At 38.4% G+C, this 23,130-nt stretch overlaps 1 protein-coding gene across 1 annotated transcript in view; it reads right to left on the bottom strand.

Annotated features, from left to right (window-relative positions):
- The window catches only part of tiam2a (TIAM Rac1 associated GEF 2a), a 99,863-nt gene that overhangs the window by 75,920 nt on the left and 813 nt on the right, over positions 1 to 23,130 (bottom strand). The gene's annotated exons all lie outside the window — the stretch shown is intronic.

Below are 23,130 nucleotides of genomic sequence, written 5' to 3'. Positions count from 1 at the left end.
GATGAGATATTAATACTCTGAAGTGGAGTATAGATAAATCTCTGGACACCCCCAAAATAACACCAATATTCAGGTCGCAGTGTCCTCAGCTTCCAACAAGCCTCTTAACAGTCTTCACACAATCCTATCTTTTAAAGTATGGCAACCATTGCAGGACTAGAGCTGGATTAGATTCATGAACTAATGCCAGAACACAGCCAAATATGCCAGCAGTTGTTTGTAGTCTTCCTTATTTAACTGTCTACTCAGATAAAATACATTGTAGCTGCATACTTTTGTTTAATTTCCTTTCTGATGTGTTTACAGCAATTTTGTTTAGTTGTTTATCTCCAGATTTACTCTACAGGCATATCCTTTTTAAAAGTATTTCTGCTTCCCTGCAAAAGAGTACATTCATGCTCCTTACTGGAACAGCTTTCAGCCCTTTAGTTTTAAATTTTACTTAAGAAGAGGAACAAGATGATGCATACGTTGCATAGCACTAACGAGTCCATCTGTCATAAGGACCAATGAACTGATGGCCAGTCTGATAAGAAACAGGTTTGAGCTCCTTAGACTGTCCGACGGCATATTTGCGCTAGTGGCCATTGCTATTTTTAAAACTAGTTTCTCCCTTTTGTTTTTAATGGTTACTTCTCTAAATGCCTCCACTCCCAGATAATCAGCTGCCCTGGTTCACTCTCCTCTCCCCAGTGTCGTAAGTTCTGGGTTTTGTAGCGTAGCTCTTTGGCCGGACTTACACTATCTCCACATCAGCCTCTTTACAGCTGCCATACAACGAGGGCCCAAATGAAGATGCTTATCTCTCCTCCTCCCATTGTAACAGCAGATCCCTTAACACTCAGCTCCTTTTATCAGGATCTGTCTACACAACAAGCAGTCTTTCATCCCCCTACGGTTTGGATATAGCTGTTGGGATTCAAGCTCCAGGCGGTCACGACACTTGCCTTCAAATCTACATATCTTGTTTTTTTTGCATTTTCGGACGTGTAAAAGAATGATTCAAGTAAATAAATAATGAAAGAATCTGAATCACTACAAATGGAAAAATGATTATGGCTAAATTGCAAACTCTTGTTGAAAGGACTTTGATGTTCTGTTGGTAAAGAACCAGTATAAGAGTACCAATGCCTCTGAAGTATTGGTACCCTTAAAGTTTTACACATTTTACATTTAATTAGAATTTTATGTGATGAACTGACACAAAGCAGCACAAAATGTAAAAGTGGAGGGAAATTTATATGATTTTTAACATATTTGTAAAAAGCATTTGTATCTACCAACCATACTCTTACACACAAACTCTGATATCTTTAAATAAAATCCTGACCAATAACTGTCTTATGTCACCTAATTGGTAAAAAAAAAAAGAAAAAAAATCTATCTGTATCTATCTTAATCACAACATACTGTAAATAAAGGTGTTTGTGAAGGCAGCTGAGGCTTGTTAGAAAAAATTAGATAACAACCAGCATAATTAAGACCAAGGAACACAAAAAAAAATGTCAGAGATATAATTATAGATGAGTTCAATCCTGATTTAAACTAAATAAAACAAAGACTTTAAACATATCAGACAGAGATGTTCAAAATGGGAAGAGAATGGCACAACTACAAGCTAATAAAAACATGGCAGAGCTCCTAAACTGACAACAGGTAAGGAGAAGATCAACAAGAGAAGCAGCCAAATGTTCCATTGTTACTCTGAAGGGGCTGCACAAGGGTACTCAACAGGAAACTAGTAACTGTGAACTCCACAAATCTGGCCTTTATTAAAAGAAGAAGAAAGCTGTTGTTTGAAGAAAGCCTCAGGGATTCCTGGTTGCAATAAGCCAGAGACACAACAATGTGAAAGTAGCTGCTGTGGTCAGATAACACCAAAATTAACATTTTCTGGCCTAAATGCAAAAGTCTGTAGATCCACAGTGGCACAGTTGGTAGTTCTGGGTTCGTTCAGCACCTAGTTTGCATGTTTTTCTCATCCAGACTTTGGTTCTCTCCTCAAACCTTGAACTCATGCTCATGCCTGTTATTACTTCCACAATTCTACACCAATTATATTGCTCTATCACATAAAATCTCAATGGAATTAATCAAGGTTTGTGATTGTATCTTCACAAAATGGGAAAATAGTTAATAATTCAGCACATATGAATACTATTAGAAGACATTGTCCACAAAAAGCTGACTGTAATGAACCCGGTAGCTTTCTGCATTGAATATTCTCATGTAAAATAATTGGCTCTAAACAACATCCTACAGCCCATAGCTTACAATAACTCAGTCTGCTGGTCAGTTGCAGACAATTGTACAGCTCCCATAGGAACTATGGTAACTGGAATAAATCTCTGGTAATGTCACTTTATTGGTTTAAAAGACATCGGGGAGCAGAAAAAAAAAATGGTGAAATCAGCCAAAATGTTCTATTTTATGCTGACAGACACAAAAATGGGTCACAGCCAGGCGGTAAGATAGGACCTTCCGTAATACACACACACTCACACACACACACACACACACACCCATCAACACCTCAGCCTCACTTCTGGGTCTTCAAATAAGTGTTTCCAATACTTCCATTGCAGCTATTCTGACAATCACTGCGCTGGTCTACCCTCGCTGCTAATAGGGTTGTCACAGTATGTGCTTGTTGCAGTGACAGAAACTGAGAGAAAAGCCTGCAAATCTCACGCAAAGTATTGCAATTACGACCAGCCGAAGGAGGATGGGCCTGTTCGGCATCCATGTGTAGTTACAGTTCTCACTTTTACTCTGGGTGACTTGTTTCTGCTGGACAAAAAGGCTCCTAATGGGTTATGTTTGCCAGAAACAAAAGGCAGCAGTTTTCTGAAGGTGTGTGTGTTTACCAGACAAAAGGAGGCACATTAACCAGCTACACCCTTAAACAGCTACTCACTGGCTTCTGAAAATAGCAGCCTAAACCTAAAAAAACAACTGAAAAAAACCAATGATGCTTTCCCAGAAAAGGCTTGAAGAAGTCTGTGTCGAGGCTGGGTAAGAAAAAAACTGGGCCATGTTGGAGAGGCCTTTAATTGAACACGACAGGTCAGATCCAAGTGATAGTTTGCACCCTCCTGCGGGCCAAACTAATGAGAAATCGATGACGACGAGTGAACCTCTCACGCCAAGGTCATTTAGCGCTTTACGAGTGAAAGCAGAGCACTTAAGCACCCTAATTTAACTGTGATTTCAATATAACTGAATGAAAGAAAACATCTTTTTTTAAGTCAAGTGTGTTAAATGCTTCTTGAGCTACAAAGCTGTTAGTATTACTCAGCTGAAACTTCTCTGTGAAAAAAATAAATCCCAGAGTTGAAGGTAAACGGGTGATGGAGCAGACTAGCAGAGAGCTCTCTTTATACATTCTCTTTTATCAGAGAATGTATAAACCTGGGTGAGAAACTGCCAAAGTGAAGGATTTGTCCCTCACACATTGCATCATCTGTCTACCTGTCTGTCAGCCACATTTGTCATTACTGAGAAGAAATGGAGGCCAGCAGGAAGAGGAGACAGCTGAGGTTTTATTGCCTTGTGTCAGTGGTGAAGGCATGATGTTCTTTATGCTGCTGCATGTGGAATAAAGGATTTGCATGGCTGCAGAACTTCCGAGAAACAGATTTTAGCTGCAAGAGTTTAGCTTCATGTTCTGTAAAACTGGATAAATGAATTTGTGTCAGGCTGCGGACCGTGTATGTGAGGAGCAGGTTTCTTTGGAATGGACTTACTTTTGTCTTCCTTTATTTTTGTTTCTGCTTTCACCAACTTCACTCATTGTGCCAGTAGCTTTCTGACCCACCAGTCAAGGACTGTACTGTTATCCATACACCATAATGGGAATGCTGAAAAAAATCTACAGAAATTTATTGCAGGATGTGGAAAATCTACCTTATTATTGCACTAAAAAAAGAAACTGGACTGTGTTAAAGGAAAAAATAAGGTTTTGTACACATTTAACATTAAGATGTAGCCAAAGCAGTTAAATTATGGCAACAATGTGATTAGGTTAGAAAGTAAAGTACAGAAAAGACTGCAATTTCATGTGTGTACCATCCATAACACATCTTTTTTGTAAAGACCCTGAAAGATATCTGCAAACTTTCTGTAAGTCTGATTTACTATGACACTAGCCTGGCTTTTTAGCTGGTCAGACAAAAAAAAAAAAGTGAATACGATGTGTGGGAGCATTAATGTGAACAATGTGGTGGAAACTTTTCTCACATTAAAAATCACACTTTAAATAGAAAAAATTCTAATGCATAGAAAAAAAAAAAAAAAAAATTAAAACACTGAATTAAACCAATAAAAACATGATTCCCTGCGGTCACAGATATTATCTCTTCTGGACCACATTATTTTAAAGCTAACTTAATTCAAAGTCTGTAAAACATACATAAAATGAGATAGAGAGACCTCAGTGTGAGACCTGTTAGACGTGCAGATCCGAAACGCTGCATTTTCCAGTAAAGCCCACTGTGACTCACTTCGACAAGCTTTGAGGATACGTGTAAGCATCTGCTGTGTGAAATTATATATTTCACTGAATCCTATTACACTACAAAGCGACACAAGGAAAACTCTGTGAAAAACATGTTCTTTATTCCTATATGCTTCTGTGTTTTATGTCTTCTCTGTTTGCATTTTACAGATTTTCTCTCTGGCTGCAAGAACTGTTGTATTTTTTTTTTTTTTTTTATTCCCAAAAAAGTTTTGCTTTGCTTAGCTTACCATACAAAGACAGAGTAACATACAGTCTAAAAAAACTCACTGGAAGATATATATGATAATAATTAACCCTTGCATAAATTATGATCCTTTGTGTCAGGATTTTTATTTATTTATTTTTTTCTGAAGGCATAAGAAAAAAGGTAGGAAAAAATTATTTGTAAAAAAAGAAAATGTAAAAAAATTTTTTTAGGTGATCAATTGTAATTTTCTCCAAATACAAAGTTGTTACTTGAAAATATAATAATAGTAATAATAGTATTGTTCTTTAGGGGTTATCTGATGTCACAATATTTTTTGTTTTACCTGCAAGAGTCTGAGTCTACAGTAGAAGGAGGGACACGCTTGGTTGGAATGCTTTTTTTGTCTGTCGGCCATATTGGATTTAACAAAAATAATTTCTTGCATTTGCAGCTGAGGGCCAGTAGTTGATAGTGTACTTTATAATGCATTAGTGTCCACTTCAGTGGTCTGTGTGGATTTATTACATAAAAATCCACTAGAAGCACATGAAAATGGCTTTTGATAGTTTTCCACTGTAGTGACCACTATGCATGAAAGGGTTAAGTTGTAGGTGCAGATTGTCTTTTAAATGTACCGTATTCACATTGTGCCTTTCTGCGAGGCCCAGTTTTTTTCTATTTTTTTTTCCTAAAATAATTAGAAAAAACCCCCATCAACATTATATCCTGTGCTGTATACATTTCATAAAGTCATCCAATCTACAGAAAAATAATCAGCTGAAACCTCTATCATTATAGCAAACCTCCTCAACTGACAAGCCAGACAAAGAGAGCATTAATCATATAAGCAGCCTGCGATAACTCTGGGGGAGCAGCAGAGATCCACAGCTCAGGTGGAGGAATCGTTGACCAGGCAACTATTTTTTGTCCTCGAAATCTGACCTCAACAGAAGAGTGGAAATACTGCGCATCCGCCTTTATGGCTGAACAAGTATGCAAGATCCTATGTGCAGAAAACTATCACCCTACATTTTGTCACAGTTGCACCATGCCAACTGTGACAAAATGTGGTGACAGCATCATATTGAGGGGATGTATTTCTTCATCACACCAGCTAAGGGGAGACAGGAAGACAAATGGAGCTAAATAGAGGAAATTCCTTTGAGAAATCCTGTTGAAATGTCAATTTCAAACTCCAGTCCTAAAAGGCCAGTGTTCTGCATTTTTTAGATGTTTCCCTAGTTTAGTACACCTGAGTAGAATGGCTGAACTACCTTGTCAGGAGTCAATCGGTTCCTACAAAGCCCTGCTAAAGATCTAAACGTTGTAGGGCACAGCACCCTTAGAACTGGAGATCAAATGTACTTAAAAAAATCAAATCAAACATGCATGAGAAAAGAATATGAATGATTAACTGAAGGCAGAGCTGTGGACAGGCCAGTTTGAATCTAGTAGCAGAGAATAAAGATGCAGTCTGCAGCTTCAGGCCAGCCTGACAGTTTAATCTGCTTCAAATCGCTTCACTCCTAGTTACCTGATTACAGCCAGTGGAGGAGAACCAAGAGTAAACAAAGGCACATTTAATCATCAAGTTCATTTAAGTCAAATGAGACCAACACATCGCAAGTAAGGTTACGGGTTAGATATAGAAAAGCTCTATTCAGTTTCAAAAAGTACAGGCTGATTCCAATGAGCCAAATGCAATCATCCCCTTTGAAGTATAATGTTATTTCCATTGAGCTAAATGCAGCTCATTCAAATTCAATAAGAGGCAGACAAACAAAAAAACAAGCCAGCCAACACAAAGTGGAGTACAGAAAACAAGAATCAATCTTTATTGCTTCAACATTCAACCACAATATTACTTTTAGCCCTTTCTAATTAAGTTAGATATTATAGGCTGGAGGACAAAGTGCTGGAAACATATGCCTATTGTTCCATTAGGACCGTGATTGTTCCTTTGCCCTGGCAGGCTAAGGTAACATTCTCGCATTCATTAGCTCCTCGCTCCCCACTGAGAGACATTTTCACACCCATGTGAGAGAAAGGAGAGCACAGGCCTTGTTAAAATCTGCTCACTTCACATTCATAATTGAAAACACAAACTCAGGCCTGTGTCTCTCCCACAAAATCAACACCTACGACGCAGAGAGACTGGACCAGATCGAGTCCGAATTCACGACTGTAGAGACAGTAGGAAATTAGAGACCAAGAGTAGCAATTTGAAAGCAAAGATCTCAAATTATCCAAACTGGTTTAGATAATTAGATTAGCTTCAGGACTTTGTGTATCCAAATCTAAGCTGTTGGATTTTGAACGTTTTTTTCTTTTCTTTTCTTTTCTTTTTTTACTAAGGCCTTCCTAGTTGTTTCTGCTCAAGTTTGGGAAAAATCATGCGAGAAAAGTGATTCATAATACAAATTAATAAAACACAATTTCATTCACTGATCACAGATCATGTTTATTCAGTCATCACTGTAGAGAGCTACAAAATACATTATGAAGATCTAATTTGAAGTTGTGTTCAAGAGAAAATTGCACTTGTTAACATGTCCTATTGAAAAGATCAGTACTAACAGGTAAATTAATTTAATAAAATTGAAGTAGAAAACAACACATCTATATTCATTATTTTTTGAGTATTACAAGAATTAATATACTTTCTTTTTCTTATACTTTCTTTGCAAAATAATAATAAAGAAAATAGTACAGAAATCCTATTTTATGGATTGAGCAGTCATGAGGAAGAATTTAAAGTTGGCCTCCAGACTAACTCCACAACAAGTGTAAGGTTTGACGTTTTTCATTCAACAACAGTTTACGTTGACGGCACAGAAATAAAATGTAACTTTTAAGAACTTAAAATACTCCAATTTAAAATAATAAAGGTATTTTGGAAAGACTTGCAGATCACCTAAAATTGAGTAACATAGTGAATGCTATGGAAATGTACATCACATGCTTATTTCTTTCCACCTGGGCTGTAAAATACAACTAGGCCTCATGTATCAGTCAAATGCATGTAAGACTGTGTGTTCAGTTCAAACTAAAAAATAACAAAAACTCAGACAGATCTTGAAGATTTGTCATTTAAAGGCACCAGTGATGAGAACACCTCCTTACTGCTCCGTGTCACCCTCCAAACAGCTCCATGTTTTCTCTGTTGCTGCTACAAATCCTGAACTGTGTCTAACAGGATATTGGAGCTCTCTGCAAGGGGCATGCTTTAGTTATTAAGGGAACACACAGGACATCCCAGATAGGGTTTAATGTCGTTTAAATCTGGAGATTTAGGGGTCACAGCGACCATTTCAGACAACCCTCTAAATCCTGGACCTTTTCTTTTTTTTTCTGGTTTCAATCTGAAAAAAAAGGAGTGTATGCTTGACCCTGATAGTAGAAACTCTTCATAAAATTTTACTTTCTTTTTTATATAATTGTTTAATTTTAAAAAGCAAACAGACCCTGCACCTCAGCTAGCTCTTGTTTCCCAAACTTTTGTTGGACCGCTCAAGGTAAAATCACAAAATTGAGTGCATTTATCTGGGTTTTATGTGTTAGACCTAGTTAAAGTAACTTGTCTTCTGGTTTAATTGCCGTCTTTGAGAGATCGTGTTTTGGGCATAAATGCCTTTTCCAATTTATCACGCTTGCATTTTCGTTTTCCTGGAAAGTGTTCTTCTTCCTCAAAATAAAAGATCTGCTTTTCTGTCGGCAAACAGCACATACATTTTACATGTTGCAGAAAAAGCTACATTTTAATAATATCTGACCAGAGCAACAATTTTCCTCTTTGCTGTACCTCTAACTTGGCCTGTGACAAGCTAGAAACCAGAGCGCTTATTTATTTTTAAACGGTGAGAGAAAACCACAGTTAGTTTGTGATGACAATTTAAGCAAAAGCTCAGTAAAACACACACCGGTATATAAAAATACATATAGTCATATATATAAATATGCCAAATTATAGAAAATGCATTGTATTTCTGGAAAAAGAAACAAAAAAAAAACCCCTTGCAGCATAGCATTCAGAGACTGTTGCCTTCATCTACTGCTTAAGTGGGAATGAAACTCTTTCATTTTTAAAAAAAGAACAAAAAAGAAGGGCAGCTAATAGGCAGCTCCAGTAATTGCTTTAATTGCAGGAGTAATTTACAGCTCTCCAGCCTCTCTGACATGATGAAAATCTTTGAAACTATATTTTTAGTTGGCTTCATGATCTGGGGAGTAACTCCCTCAGAGAGGATCTGTTAACAGGGAATTTGAACTGGCTGTGACTCGCTTTGGCGGGGGATCGAAATGAGCTGAAAAGAAAGGTGAGGGGGATGGAGAGCAGAGCATGGAGTGATGGAGAGAGTATAGAAGTAGAGAAGACAAAATGGCAAAAGGAGCAAAAAAACATATGAGAGGGAACTGGAGAGAAAGAATAATGAGTGTAAAAGGAGGGCGCAAAATCTAACCCTAGAATCAGATGGTTGGGTGTAAGGAGTGCAGCATCAGCACTTCTGTGCTCATCGCTCATTTGTAATTTCATTTTCAGACTCTGTGGGGCAAAGCGAACATACTTTTTATGTCACATTAGAGGACAACTAATAGCGCCTGTGTAGTGAAGAGGAGCAGACTGAGAAGTAGAACAAAATATCGCACCGAAAATTGAATAAAGCAGTGTTTACGTCTGGGTGAGGTAACAGATTGTGTCCATTAATAATAATTTTATATTTACCAAGAAATATGCAAGAATTTCCAAAAAGAGAAGATTAATGAGGGGAAAGAATCAGAAAGTTTCCTCGACGTCGTCTCTAGGTCATGGACTCCTGAACCCATAAGGCACACACGCACGCACACACACACACACATGCCCACGCCCACACGCTCTCTCTCTGTCTTTCACACACACTGGCAGTGTGACATCTGCTGTGGATAGGAACTGTCACTGCAGTCTCTGCTGGGGCCGGCCGTCACAGATGTTCTCAGCCAGGTCCACGGTTCATCCCTCCACCCATGGGACGGATCAGGCCGGCGGTCCAGAGAGAGACCGAGAGACAGGAAATCTGTTCGTTTTCAATTTGATATTGGAGAGCATCCAGAGATACAACACACACTTAATGTCTGAAACAACTATGAATCGAGTGTAGCGCATTATGACAGTGGCATAAGTGGCTGTTTTTATTTCCTGAGTGAAATTGGGGATACATAAAATTACACGTTGACAAAAGAGAGGGAGAAAGTCAAAATGTGTGCGTGGGGAAACGATTGTGTGTGCTCAATTATGTGACAGGATGTAGATTCCTACTGCCTGCTGGTCATTAATAAACATGATCATGAATGTTTAATATCCATCAGCGAGGTGGCATGGAAACCCCCGTGCGTGATATCGACAAAATTCCTCACACACACTTCCAGCAGAAGAGTCAGGAGGGAGGTTTGAAGAGCGCCTCATGGAGTTAACGACTCCTGGGAAGGATGCTGGTTCTGTTGTTCTGCTACCAGATGTGTGACGAATGATTCCCCCTGCAGCATCTTTAATGCTCTAGCCATCTAATTCGCCCTAATAAAATGGGGTTTATACTTGTACAGTTTGTGCCGTCCAACTGCAAAAGGCCAAATTGCAAGAAATCTTTGTCATTAAGATTTTTCTGATCTTATTTTCCACTGTCAAGATACAGGACCATAAATTTAGCTTTATGTCCTCAATCTGGTAGAAAATTCAAAAGGTTAACTAACATTTTGTAGAGGAACGTTTACAGCAAGATTTGTACAAAGATCATTTGCGATTAGTTCCATTTATGAGACTAATTCACCCAAGCAAATCTGAAATCAAGCTCTAATAAAAGGTCAGTAATGCATGATGAACAAAATGATGTGTTTTCAGAAATTAAATTGAAGCAACTACTGTTGTGTTCTCTGCCTCTCCAATCTTCCACTACACTCTGGGATCTAATTAAATTATACTTTTGCAGCTTCATGAACTCTATGTTAAAAATTGTTTTGGCTGTCAAACCGTTTCGAGATTGTGATGAGCATGGAGTTGAGGGGTTCGACATGACGTCATTGTTTTTCCTGATTGTCCCTCCTGTCCAACCAGCTGTTGTTCATGCCCTGGATAAATCTGCATGTGGTTCCTGTTCCAGTCCAGTCCAGTTAATCTCACCCAAACCCTTTAATTATCTTTACTTTCTTTTATGTTGGATTATCCCCGTTTCCTGTGTACCTTTTTTTGCCTTTCTTTTTTCTTCCACTAAACCAGTGCTTCTCAATTCCGGTGCTCAGGCCCCCCTGCTCTGCATGTTTTCGGTGTTTCCCTGCTGCCACACACCTGGATTGAATCTATGAGTGATTAACAGGCTTCTGCAGTTCTTGATGCCTGCAGAACAGATAATGCAATCATTTGGATCAGCTGTTCTGAAGTAGGGACACATCTAAAACATGCAGAGCAAGGGGGCCTGAGGACTGGAATTGAGAAGCACTGCACTAAACCTTCTGTTGCATACATCACTCTGTGAAGAACCACCTCTATAGCAACAGCCTTTTGTAAGTTACATTTCTTGTGGAGAGTGCCATTGATTGTCAACTGGACAACTGTCACATAAGTAAACCACAACATTTTCTAAATAGGTCCGAAGCAATATTCTAATTGACAAAACACTAAACTTTGGTATTTTATTTGCTGAAAGTCATAATGAAAAAAAAAAAAACTAGCAGAATAAAGCAATTCATAACTGTGGGTAATAAATCTATAGAGTATATGAGTTTAACTTTATAAATGGAATTTGGGAAGTAGCTTTTTGTTTATTTTCTTATTTGAGATGCACTGAAACACTGATTTATTGTGTTTTTGTTGTACAGAAAATCAGACATAAAGGTTTTAAGCAACTTAAAGAGATAGCATGAGGGAAGATGTGCTGTAATCCCCAGTTGGACAATAATCTCCCAAGGGTAAGTTTTGTAACTTCTTCTTCAAAAAGACAGCTGCACATTAATATCAGCTATTATACAGTGAAAACTGTGGTTCAACAGGCCCAGTAGTTGTATGAATACAGGCACGTCAGCACGGTCCCAACGGCTTGAGCACACAAACTCGGAGAAGTATGTCGAAGCCCCGAGGCAATACCATCTGAAGAGACGATATCGTAGCAGGCAGAAAATCCTATCTGCTTTTCTTGAGTTTCCACATGCCTTTTGGACATTGTTCACATTCGTGGCGCTTTATAGGTGCATCTATAAATGCCCTAAAAACATGCCGCTGATACATTGAACTATCTGAACTCATTGAATCCTATATCTCAATGTTCTCTGTTAAATTTTATTGGAAATTACAGCGAAAGCAGAAATAAAACTACTGGCTTCACTTCTGACAGCACATACACGCCTAAATATAACCTAAATGAAACATCGGTTTAAAAGGGACACGGTGCCGAGCACAAACTGTTTATATCACATTACATTAGCTGGATGATGTGCGGCGGCAGCTGCTTGTACGGGAACTTTCACCAACATCTCAGCTTGCAGCGCAACATGGAGTTTATGTCAGCGCTTTCCCACAGCTAAACAGACGAAGCCTTTGTGTGTGACCATCAGAGGACAGAACAAACACATTGGAGCTTTTGAAATTACAGTCATTTCTGGTCAGTTTAAACTGCTCTGGTCATTTTTAAATAAAAAGGATTTAAAAATAGGTTTGGGAGATTTTGAAATATTTAAGTCAAGCAAAAGGCATGGGCAGTTCTAGACAGGGGGAAACAGGGGCCAGTGCCCCAGTAGAATTTTAATTTTTACCTATGCAGTTTACCAATTAAGTTTCAGTTTTTGCTGAAGCCTACTGGGATAAGATCACAGTTTTCATCTGATAGACCAGAGTAAAGTAAGGTAAGGTAATTTTATTTTTACAGCACATTTTCAACAGCGAGACAATTCAAAGTGCTTTACATGAGTTAGAGGAAATACAAACAAAATAACAAAAGAAAAGGCAAAGAAAAATCTAAAATGTTTACTAAAAGGTAAAAGTATAAAACTAAAGTTTGGTTCCCCGTGTTTAAAAATAATAAGAATTTGTAAACTAGTAGGAGGTTTGCAGAGAAGGGAAAATTAAAGTGGTCCAAGGAACCAATCATTTACGGTTCCTGCAACAACACATATCATCATTAGACACTGATTTATTATTAACCTTTCAATACAGGGGGAATAACATGGACCAGGACCACTGGCCCCTGTCTAGAGCCACCCATGGCCATATATATACTTCAACACCAGTCTTCAGACCACTACAATTTCTTCAATATCTCTTATCTTTGGGGTTTAAGTGCCTCACTAGGTTTTCTTGTATTATATTGATCTTTATGAATCTTTACCATCCTGCTCCAACATGATTCTGGTGAGTCAGGAGTTTCCTAATTTGACACCATCTGTTCTGTCTCTTGCCCATTCTTCTCAGTAACGCCTTCCGACTCTCAGGAGGGAATCTGCTCGTTACCATTGCAAACAAACCAGCAGATAACTAGGAGGCCTTTCAGGGCTAATAATCAGCTAGCTACCTCTAACAATTTGCACAGAAGGGGGGGGAGAAAAGAGACCTGGTGGGAAGGGGTGTGGGCTGAGGGGAGCAAGAGGCGAACAAACACTGGCTGTTTGTTCAAGTGTGGGCAGGTACACACTAAGAACCTTTATGGAAACAATGAGGCTTATTTTTGCAGCGGATGAGACAGGTGTCACATCTGCAGGAAGGAGCTGAGTCAGCCTTTAATAACCAGCTTTTTATGAGGTTTCCTAAATGATGACAGACATGTGAAAGGAGGCGACACAGACTGGAGGGGAATAAAGGAGAAATAAAACACCTGCAGTGCATTAACACTACTCCCCGTAGCTGCAGAGGAAGAAGGGGGCAGAGCCTCCATATTCAGAAGATTAAATGAATGAGCAGGGCTGCTTCCCCTCTGCGAAGTGGACTGCAGGAGGCTGCAGCCAGTACCTGCCTGTCTGTCCTGATACATTTCATGTCTCCTGATCCCCTCCATCCCATTTTCAAGCACAATGTGCTTCACTGTCAAGCGGTTCTCTCCGCTTGCTCAGCATCTCTGCGCACCTTGTTCCTCTACATATCTCCCCCTCTGCTGCAGCCACCTTCCCCCCAAACAAACACGCACAGTCCTCGTTTGTGCTGGCAGATTTAATAAGCTCCCCTGTCACCCCGATTACACACACACACACAAAAAAAAACGAATTACTGTCTGCCTGCCTTGAATCACTGCTGGGTGAAAATCAGAGAGGGTGTTTGTTGCTTGTTTCTGTCTCCTTGACAACTCATTTTGTTTTCCCACTCTGATCCCTGTGTTTCCAACATCGGGGACTAGTAATGCGCGTATCCCAGTGGCTCCATGCCCACCACCAAGAGCAAAACAAGCAGACAGCGGAAAACAAGACGCAAAAACCACCTGCAGCCTTTAGGATTGCCCCATTCTGCAGGCGGTCATGTAAACAGATGATGTGTGTGTTTACTGATGTGAAGGAGCAGTGAACAAGAAAGATAAGCTACAATCAGAGGCTGTAAGACCAAGAATTACATATTTCTGCCTCTGAAAGATATGACTGACAGATACACATGGTTACCACTGCGCCTTGCATACTTTTTAAAATGCTGTCATTTCAACCATAAACTTTAATGGATTATGTTTGGATTTTATTTGATAGACCAACACAAAATAGTTGCTAACTGTAAGGTGGAACCACAATCTCCAATACCTGGACTTTGTGGTGAGTATTTGTATTCAGCTCCTCTGTTTCAGTCTGTTTCTATCGTTTTGTGGTGTGTCTACTATAGCTTTGATTTACTTGTCCACATTTTGAAAAATAGCTGAAACTGACTGAATCCATTTTCTGTAAACATATTTTTCAACCTTAATTTTTTTTTTTACCTGGTGACAGAATTTGTGCTCCGGCTGACCGTGTTTACACACCATTTTACATGAGCAGGGTCATGATCTGGATGGCCTATTCAAAATGGCTGATCCCACATCAACCATGTGACTAATATAAACATATTTATTTGGGTTAAGAGCTGAAAGTCAATACATTAGCAGAATATAAGTTCCAGGCTGTGTATGAGAAATCCCCAGCTATTTATAGTATAAAATTACACTGACACCAGTAGATGAAGCAGTAAACATTCCCACAGCATGATGCTACCACCCTGTTTCAGCACAGCTATGGTGATTTTAGAGTGTTGGGCAGTCCTCTTCATATAGGCCAAAAATGTGAGTGTTCGTCTCATGTTTCTTCTTCCACATGTTGCTGTGTACATGGATTGTAGCAAACTGTTGTTCAAAGTTTGGGTTGATGTTTTGTAACCTGACCCTGCCTTACATTTCTCTACAGCTTTATCCCTGGCTGACCTGATATCTTCAATGGTCTACATGCTACTTTTTATTCATTGATGTTTTGTAATAAACCTCCGAGGCCTTCACAGAACTGCTTGTAGAAGTAGGTGTGTGATGTTCATGCAGAGGTATCCAATTACAGGGCTGAATACATATATACACCCCCTAAAAAAATTTGTAATCATAAAAACATTAATACAATCATGAATAATTTGTTTTAGTTCATGGCTGTTTGCTACTTTGTGTTTTTTTACCTCAGAAAATCTCGACAAAATATGATAACATTTGTGGTTGTCATGACATGAATACTTTGCAAGTAAATCTGTAATATTTTTTTAAAGGACCAGGCTTTATTTCTGTTTTTAGGTTTTAAAATTAAGAAAAATGTAAAACTTTTATAAAAAGGGGATGGATAAATTCAATGTAATGTTGATATTTGTTGAAAGTGTTGTAAAAAGATTAAAGTTTCCAAACTAATGACAAGAAAATGTGATTAAAAAAAATCATCACTGGTACTTATTTCACAAAAAAATAGAATAAACGCCTGTTAAAATAGACATTTTTAGTTGTATGCTTAACCACATTGGGTTTTTGGTTCTTTAGCATTTTTAGTCAAAGTCATTAAGAATCATTGTGAAAGGACCAAAGACCCACTTCTAGTTCCAGATCAGAAGGTTGCAGACCGTTTGTGTAAATTTACATTCCCTTAATATACTGTGTCCATTGCAATATGGTGTGCACGTTTCTTACCAGTAGATCGATAGTTCAGATTCTTCTTCTAGACAACAAAAATGCTTATAACAGCAACATAATATGGTAAATGATACTTCCATATCAGTGGTGTATGCATGGAAAATAAACCAGGATGTACTGTTCTAGTTGAAAAAAGGCTCGATTATCAGAAGGATTTCACTCAGAGTTGTTGCGTGAACTCCAAACAGGGAAATCGTTTGATAATAACAAAGAACAGTCAGCATTTAATATATCAAAGTAAACACCGTAAAAGAGCTGACCGGGAATTGTTAAAGCGCCGCCTTCTGTCTCATAATGAGCCCCACCGAAACCTCTGCATCATGTTTTTTTAAATAAAAGTGTAGCACGTTATGGTTTCATTTTGGAAATCAAAGCTTATTTGGGAAATAAATGTTGCTGGGTGTAAACCCGGAGAACTTCTGAGCATTTGGAACTATACAAACTACCAACCTGCCCCTAAATTCCCAGCAACTTTAGTTGCCTTGTGACAACAAATGTGACCTGCCTTTACCCTCTAAATCAATTTGCAAGTTCATGCTCGACTTGTTATGAGACTAAGTCTGTAGTCTGATTGGGGAACTTTAGACTCCGCCCTATCTGGAAGAGTCTGCTGGCTGTGATAACAGAGAGCCGGGCAGGCAAAGGGAAAGTTTCTCACATTCCCGTAGTGTTGAGTAATTACTGTGGAGGCCGAGTGTGAGCTGAGATACGGGATTCCTTCTCTGCATAACTAGGTGGACAGAAGATGGATGTCCTGGCTTTTCTTTTTGTCTCCTAGCTCTGACTCCATCTTTTGCATTCATGAATGTGTGCTCACGGTCACAGAACACAGTCACTCTGTTTCTGTCCATTTAGAATAGACTTTCATTGTCTGAGTGTCTGGTTTTATCCAGGTGGCTTTGGGAGGCCGAATCAATAGCTTTAATCAATTAGGAATGCAGCAAGTGAGAAATTGCAAAAATGAGCCAAATCCCAAATTCCATTTATCACGCCTCAATGATATTGATCCAAAAGAGGTGTGGAGAGAAGGATCTGATGGAATACATTTAATGTAAGAAAGGTGACTCCAGAAGCGTTGTGACTGGATTTTCTCTGCTCCGACATTAATCGCATTGTTGTCACAAAAGATGTCCTGTATGGATATGTTTTGGGTTTGCAGTGGTAAAAGAGGAGAAAAACAGAAGGCAGGAGAGGTGAGCACTGCAGATTTTGCTCCAGTCTGCGCTCTTGTTATGCAGGATAGTGCTACAGTGCCACACTGACCTCCAATGGTCAGACATGGTAGTGACACTGAAGGTATCATAGCAGCAGGTGCATGACACCTCTACTCTGTAATAGAATTAATTACTGAAAAATGTTCACCTTCACAATAAATCAGGCCTTAATGTTGAGCCAGTAAAGGACTAGAACATTTTATGAGTTGCCTTGGTCGCTCAGCAATCCCTCTAATTGACTTCCTTACAGAAGGGAACCTTTCCACATCTGACCTACAGCTTAAGTCACACATTAATACTCCCACAGGGGAAAGAGTCAGCCGAGTATTGGTATTTTGGGGCCTTTATCATTCAAGTGCTCATCCAGGGGCAACCCCTTTACAAAGGTAAGGTCTGCTTTAGTATTTTTTCTTTGGATTTTTCTACCATTTAAACTCACCAGCTACTTTTTTGGTGTACACCAAACTAGTACCAGATTGGATTCTGTTTGGCTTTCAGAGCTACCTTTATTCTTCATGGCATAGATATGAAAATGTCAGAAACCTTCCACTGAAGCATCAAGCTCATTGTCCTGCTCATGAAACCAGACTGAGGTGATGTAGACTGTATAACATAAAGCATTATTTTGCTGGAAGCAGTCACTGGAAGATGGATACAACACACAGGGAGACTGTGATGTTTCACTAACTTGATTTTTACTAAGGAACCAAGCATGTGCAAAGTGAAAGTCTGTCACACCATTACACCGCCTCAACAAGGCTGAACTATTTATACAAGGCTGGACGGAGTTAAGATTTCTTGTAGTTTATACTGTATTCTGACCGTAGCATCTGACTCATTGGACAAGGCAAAAGTTTTCCTAGTAGTTACTGGAGGCCAGCTGTAGCCTCAGTTTCCAATCTTAAGCCGACAACAGTGGTTATATTCAATGTAATATTATTCTGCTAAAGCTCTTCTGGTTCAAGGTGTTTAACCATAGAAGGTATTCTACATACCTTGATTATAATGAGTGATTGCTTAAGTTACTGCTGTCTTTCTATAATCAAGAAACCATTCTCCTCTGAACCCTTACATCCTCATGGCATTTGCATCCACACAATTACTGCTCAATGGATATTTTCTTCTTTTTTGGGACCAAAAAAGAAGAAAAAACGTCTTTTTACGGTTGGAAAAAAGACGTTTTCCATTCAAAATCCCTGTAGCTCAACGGTATTTGAAATATTCAGACCAGCATGTCTGGCACCAGCAACCACACCATTTTTGAATCTTATCAAATCCCCGGTTCTCCTCATTGGTTTGAACTTCACCGCATGTGGGCTTAAATGCATTGAGTTACTGTTATGTAGCTGGCTGATGTAGTGTCTGAGATTTTAAAAAAGCCCCCTGGTAAGTAAATAAAAGCGGTCAGGGAGTGTATATTGAGAGTAAGCATAAGCCTTCAGTACGTACCCATTTTCTAAAATCCACATTGATTTTCTAAAACCCACGGAAACTCACTAAAACCTGTTGGATTTTAGAAAAGACTCAAGTGAGAGAAAACTCAAAGCAGATGTTTACTTTAATCCACAAATCATGTTAAATGTATTTAATTTATGAAAACAACACCAGATTGTCCTTTTCACCCCACTATAGAAAAATAAATACCTAACTACTGGAAGAGCTTTAGAATGAATATTTAGTGTATAGTAGGATGTGTGAGCAGCGGCCAGCTCCTGTGTGTACATGTCAGTTTGGAGGCAGATAAAAGTGGATTCAAAGGTTGAGGCAGTCAAACCTCTCAGTCCAGAGGTCACTGGGATGCTGGACTTGGCTGACTGTCTGGGTTTTTGGGAAAACAGGTGTGCACTTCAGAGCTATGCACTGAATAATTAAAGACACGCATCTGGATTCTTTCTGCCTGTCTCCCCTCCTCCTCCGGTTTTGTGGATTTTTAGTTCAGATATAGTAAATTAAATGGATGTAATTTTTGTTTTGTTTAGTACAGGGTCAAACAGAGGACAGAACTTGATGAGACTCGTCTTGAATTACGTTTAGTAGAAATACTGCATGTAGCAGAAGAGATCATTGTGGTTAGTTTAGATTGTGAGATTGTAATTCACACGAATCCTACTGCTTGTGCTTTCTGATGCTGGCCAGGGCAAGAGTGAGCACAATGTAGCCTGTCCCGACGTGCTGAGTAAGCACTCGCTCCAGCTGTAGCAGACGGGAGGAGGAAGTCAGTATCAACTCCCTGCCCCCTTACATTACCTGGTTTCATCTTCTGTTTTGCAGAGCTAAGCACCAGGTGGTATTTTTAAATATACACACACTGCATGAAGGTCATAACTTACATAGAATTAGCTAATGCTACGGTTGCGTAAATCATGAATAATATACACATTTCTTGCTAGGTGCGAAATGTAATGCATTGCTCTGTGTTGACAGAAATTTATCCAGTATTTCAGACTTAATGGTGCCTCATCTTTAAATGCTTTAGAAACCACAGCAATAGTTTTACAGTAAAATTTACTGTAAAAGGGAACAGGCCGGATTGAGTCATATTTTTACTCAAGAATTCTCCAAACAAGCCTTGATTAAACTCTTTTCTAACTCTTAATAAGTAAACTTCTTTCCAGAAGCACTGGACGGTACAGAAAAGACATGGAGATTATTCAGTCCTGCAATTCTCTGCTGCAACGCTTGGACCATCAGTCACAATCTGGATCTTTTTATTGGACATGATGCTTCTACAACGTCTTCAGCATCAGTCGGGAGATTTTTAACTTTGAGTGAAAAGATCACTATTTTATTGTCATGGATGTGAAAAAGAAGATGATTGAAGGAAGTCATTGCTCCACAGGAGAGAAAGTGCCAGGTTGACAAGTTTATATGCTGATATGGAAGGAGAGAAGCCTGAACATTTGGCCTTCACAGAATTTATTAACCTTTCAATCCCATTTGGATCTTCGTTATGCATCTATAAATGGGTGTGCCTCACTGCTGTTCACATGTTTAATGTGAAGAAGATCCAAAAGGACATAAAAAGTTGCAAATGTTTTTCCTGCTCAAGTGTGCAGGAGTCTCTCCTTCCATGTTAAAACTGCAAAGTATGAAATAATCTAACAGTTATTATAATCCTTCTTAATTACTGATTAATTGAATAGTGGTTAGTGAATAGCGAATCCTGGATAAGTGCTTATTTTGTTGATCTTTTAAAGATTAGACATTGGGCAGAGTAAGATTCTGCAGGTATGACAACCCAGAGTAAAAAAATCTTTGGTAATTTATGCTATTAAAAAAAGTCAAGCTAATTTTAACTATTGATCCTTGCAGTGGGCATTATTATAAAAATGTTCTAAACATTTTGTTAGGATTCTGATAGAAAGACACAGGCATGTTTGTTTGATAGTGTTCTTACTGCAACCTATTTTTATAAACTCTTAACTGATTTATCAATCAGCTTTTTCAGTAAGATATTTTAAAATATAAAAACTAAAATTTTACTCTGTCAGTCATAAATTGTGAAATCCTTCCTTTTAGGTCAATGTCTACTAAATCAGGTCAGACATAAGGCATGTAGAATAAGCACCTGCTTTATTTATGTTTTTCAGTAAGCATGTTTATTGTACCTATCATTTGCTGTGTCTGTAGATCTGCTCTTTAAAGAGTAATGCAGGGAATCTAACAAGGTGATATTACTTGTTTTAATTGTAATTTTTACTTGCTCTTGTTGCAGAGCATCACCCCCATAACAGTAAAGAGCAGCACACCTTTAGTGTCTGTACGCCCTGACTTTCCAACCAGCCGGCCTCATTTCTTGCAAACAGAATCAACAGGAGTGAGTGGTAGTAAAAAAAGTTTCTACATGTTTAATGTTTGAAAATTTCGTACTTGCCCTGACTTAAATTTATAAATTCTTGTGGTACGTTTTAATAATACTCTGGAAATTTGAGAGCAAACCATTTCTCTTCTTCGATTTTATTATTTGGATGTTACAGAAATCACTAGACATGATGCGGAAGCTAGCTTTAAATTCGCTAACGTGGAGGTGGGAGGGGCCGTCTGAGCCAGTTTGGATCCACTCTGTTTCAAAAATCCATAATATCTGGATTTATTAAATTTGCAACAGATTTTTTTTACACTAAACAGATTCCCTACAGCAGTTTGTGGTCCGCCAAGGCGTTTTTCTGAATGAACTCTGACAAAGGCAATTAAAGATGAACAATGTCACCTTGATACAAGAATCATGTATTCAGACCTTTATTTTTTATAATTTTTTTTATTGGATGGAGAAGGAAATAAAGCCTTAAAACTTGAATTTTGTTCCATACTTGTCCAGATTGAAATTCCTTACTGTGGAGCGATTCCTCTGGAAAGAGGGAAAAATACATTTTGGTTACTACTGAATTTTCTTTGGCAGCTCATCAAAAGGAACTTAAACTGAATGAATGGTATGATGGAAAATTGCTGGAATTTTCAAACTGTAACTTTTTAAATCCTTGGTATACTTCAATACTGGTAACTGAGTAATAGAGTGATTGACAGCACTCCTCCAGTTTCCACACCATGAATATTTTAGTTTTATGTTTTTAATAGGTAGAAATAATTCCAAACAGCTATTTTGTTATTTGTATTGTTATTTGTAAGAGAAAGAAAGAAAGGTATGAGAGTCTACTCTAGGCCACTGGGTACTAACCCCAGTTCTCAAGAGCCGGTGTCCTGCATGTTTCAGATTTATCTCAAGGTACAACAACCCTGAATCAAATGTTTGGGTCACTAATTCAGAATTAAAGCAGGGACACAACTACAACATGATTTTTTTCTGTTGACCCTTAATAAAGGGATTTTATAGTGTCATTGGAAAATGTTTTATTTGTTTTAAGACGTTGGTATATGTTGATACCAGCAACATGCTCATGCACGTTGTTTTTTGGCAATGCATAATGCATTTCCTGGTTGGGTTTCAACACTCAGTTACAAAACATAATCACAATAAATAGCCATATTTTATTGTACATCTACGTTTATTGTGATTATATGTTGTCACTTTTTTTTTCTTTTACTGTGTGTTGCCATTCTTGGCCAGGTCTCTCTTGTAAAAGATTGTTTGCTCTCAATGTGACAAACCTGGTTAAAGGTCATTACTGTGTTGCTTCTATCAAGTAAACCATTTGAGCTGACTTGTTGCTAAATGTGCTATACATATAAACCTGACTTATGTGTAGCTTAAAGTGCAGTTGACAATTTCTTGTCAACTGCAAGAAATTGCAGTTTTATTCTTTTCATCACAACTTATTTTAAGCAAATGAGTAGAAAAAAGCCTATACAAGTTAAAATTAACAATTGCACCTGATCTTTATTTCTAAATACCTTTTAATATATGTGCAAATAAATGTAATTTTAGAAGCTTAAGGATATTTATGGCATGTACCTATATACATGATATTATTTCTATTTAATAGAAGAGTTTTTAATTGTCTATTAAGTGCTGTGCATGAAATGATTCATCCGATCAGCTTTAACTGGAAGATATGACAATAACAGGATTAACAAATCTGATGCACCTTCAACTTTTATTTAACATCACAACTCCTGTAGTAGACATTTGGTTTTTAGAGGAACAGCAGACTATAGATTTCTGGTATTATGCGTCAACAGAAAACCACTACAAGTATGAAATGAAGAGAGAAGAGAGGGTTAAAAACATGGCTACAGGAGGCCTGCATGCACAGGTGAGTGCTGTACAAGCTGTGCAGCTACCATTCAATCGACAGGTAAGTCAGTGCTGTGCTGGTTGCGTTCTTTTCAGAGAGCCCTCTGAAACAGAGTTGCACACACAGTCTGGTGTATGTCACACAGAGGCGTTGGGTAGCATTGTGAACTACAAATCCATTCAAAAAGGCACAAAGCCATCAACAGTCACCCAGCGAAAGCTTAGGTAAACATACAGGCTGAGATAATCAGAAACTAAAATCTAAAGGTTCCACGGTTGCATCCAACAAAGTGTACTGTGGATGGATGGTATAGCAGCAACTTGAGATCATCAAATCGACTGAAGTCACACCGTACAGTGTGTATGAGTCTGAAAAGCAGAGCAGTCTTATTTTT

The sequence above is a fragment of the Gambusia affinis genome, linkage group LG16 (assembly GCF_019740435.1).
Source record: "Gambusia affinis linkage group LG16, SWU_Gaff_1.0, whole genome shotgun sequence".
Classification (NCBI taxonomy): Eukaryota; Metazoa; Chordata; class Actinopteri; order Cyprinodontiformes; family Poeciliidae; genus Gambusia; species Gambusia affinis.
Note: the sequence above shows the minus strand (reverse complement) of the source record. Positions and strands in the feature narration are given on the sequence as shown.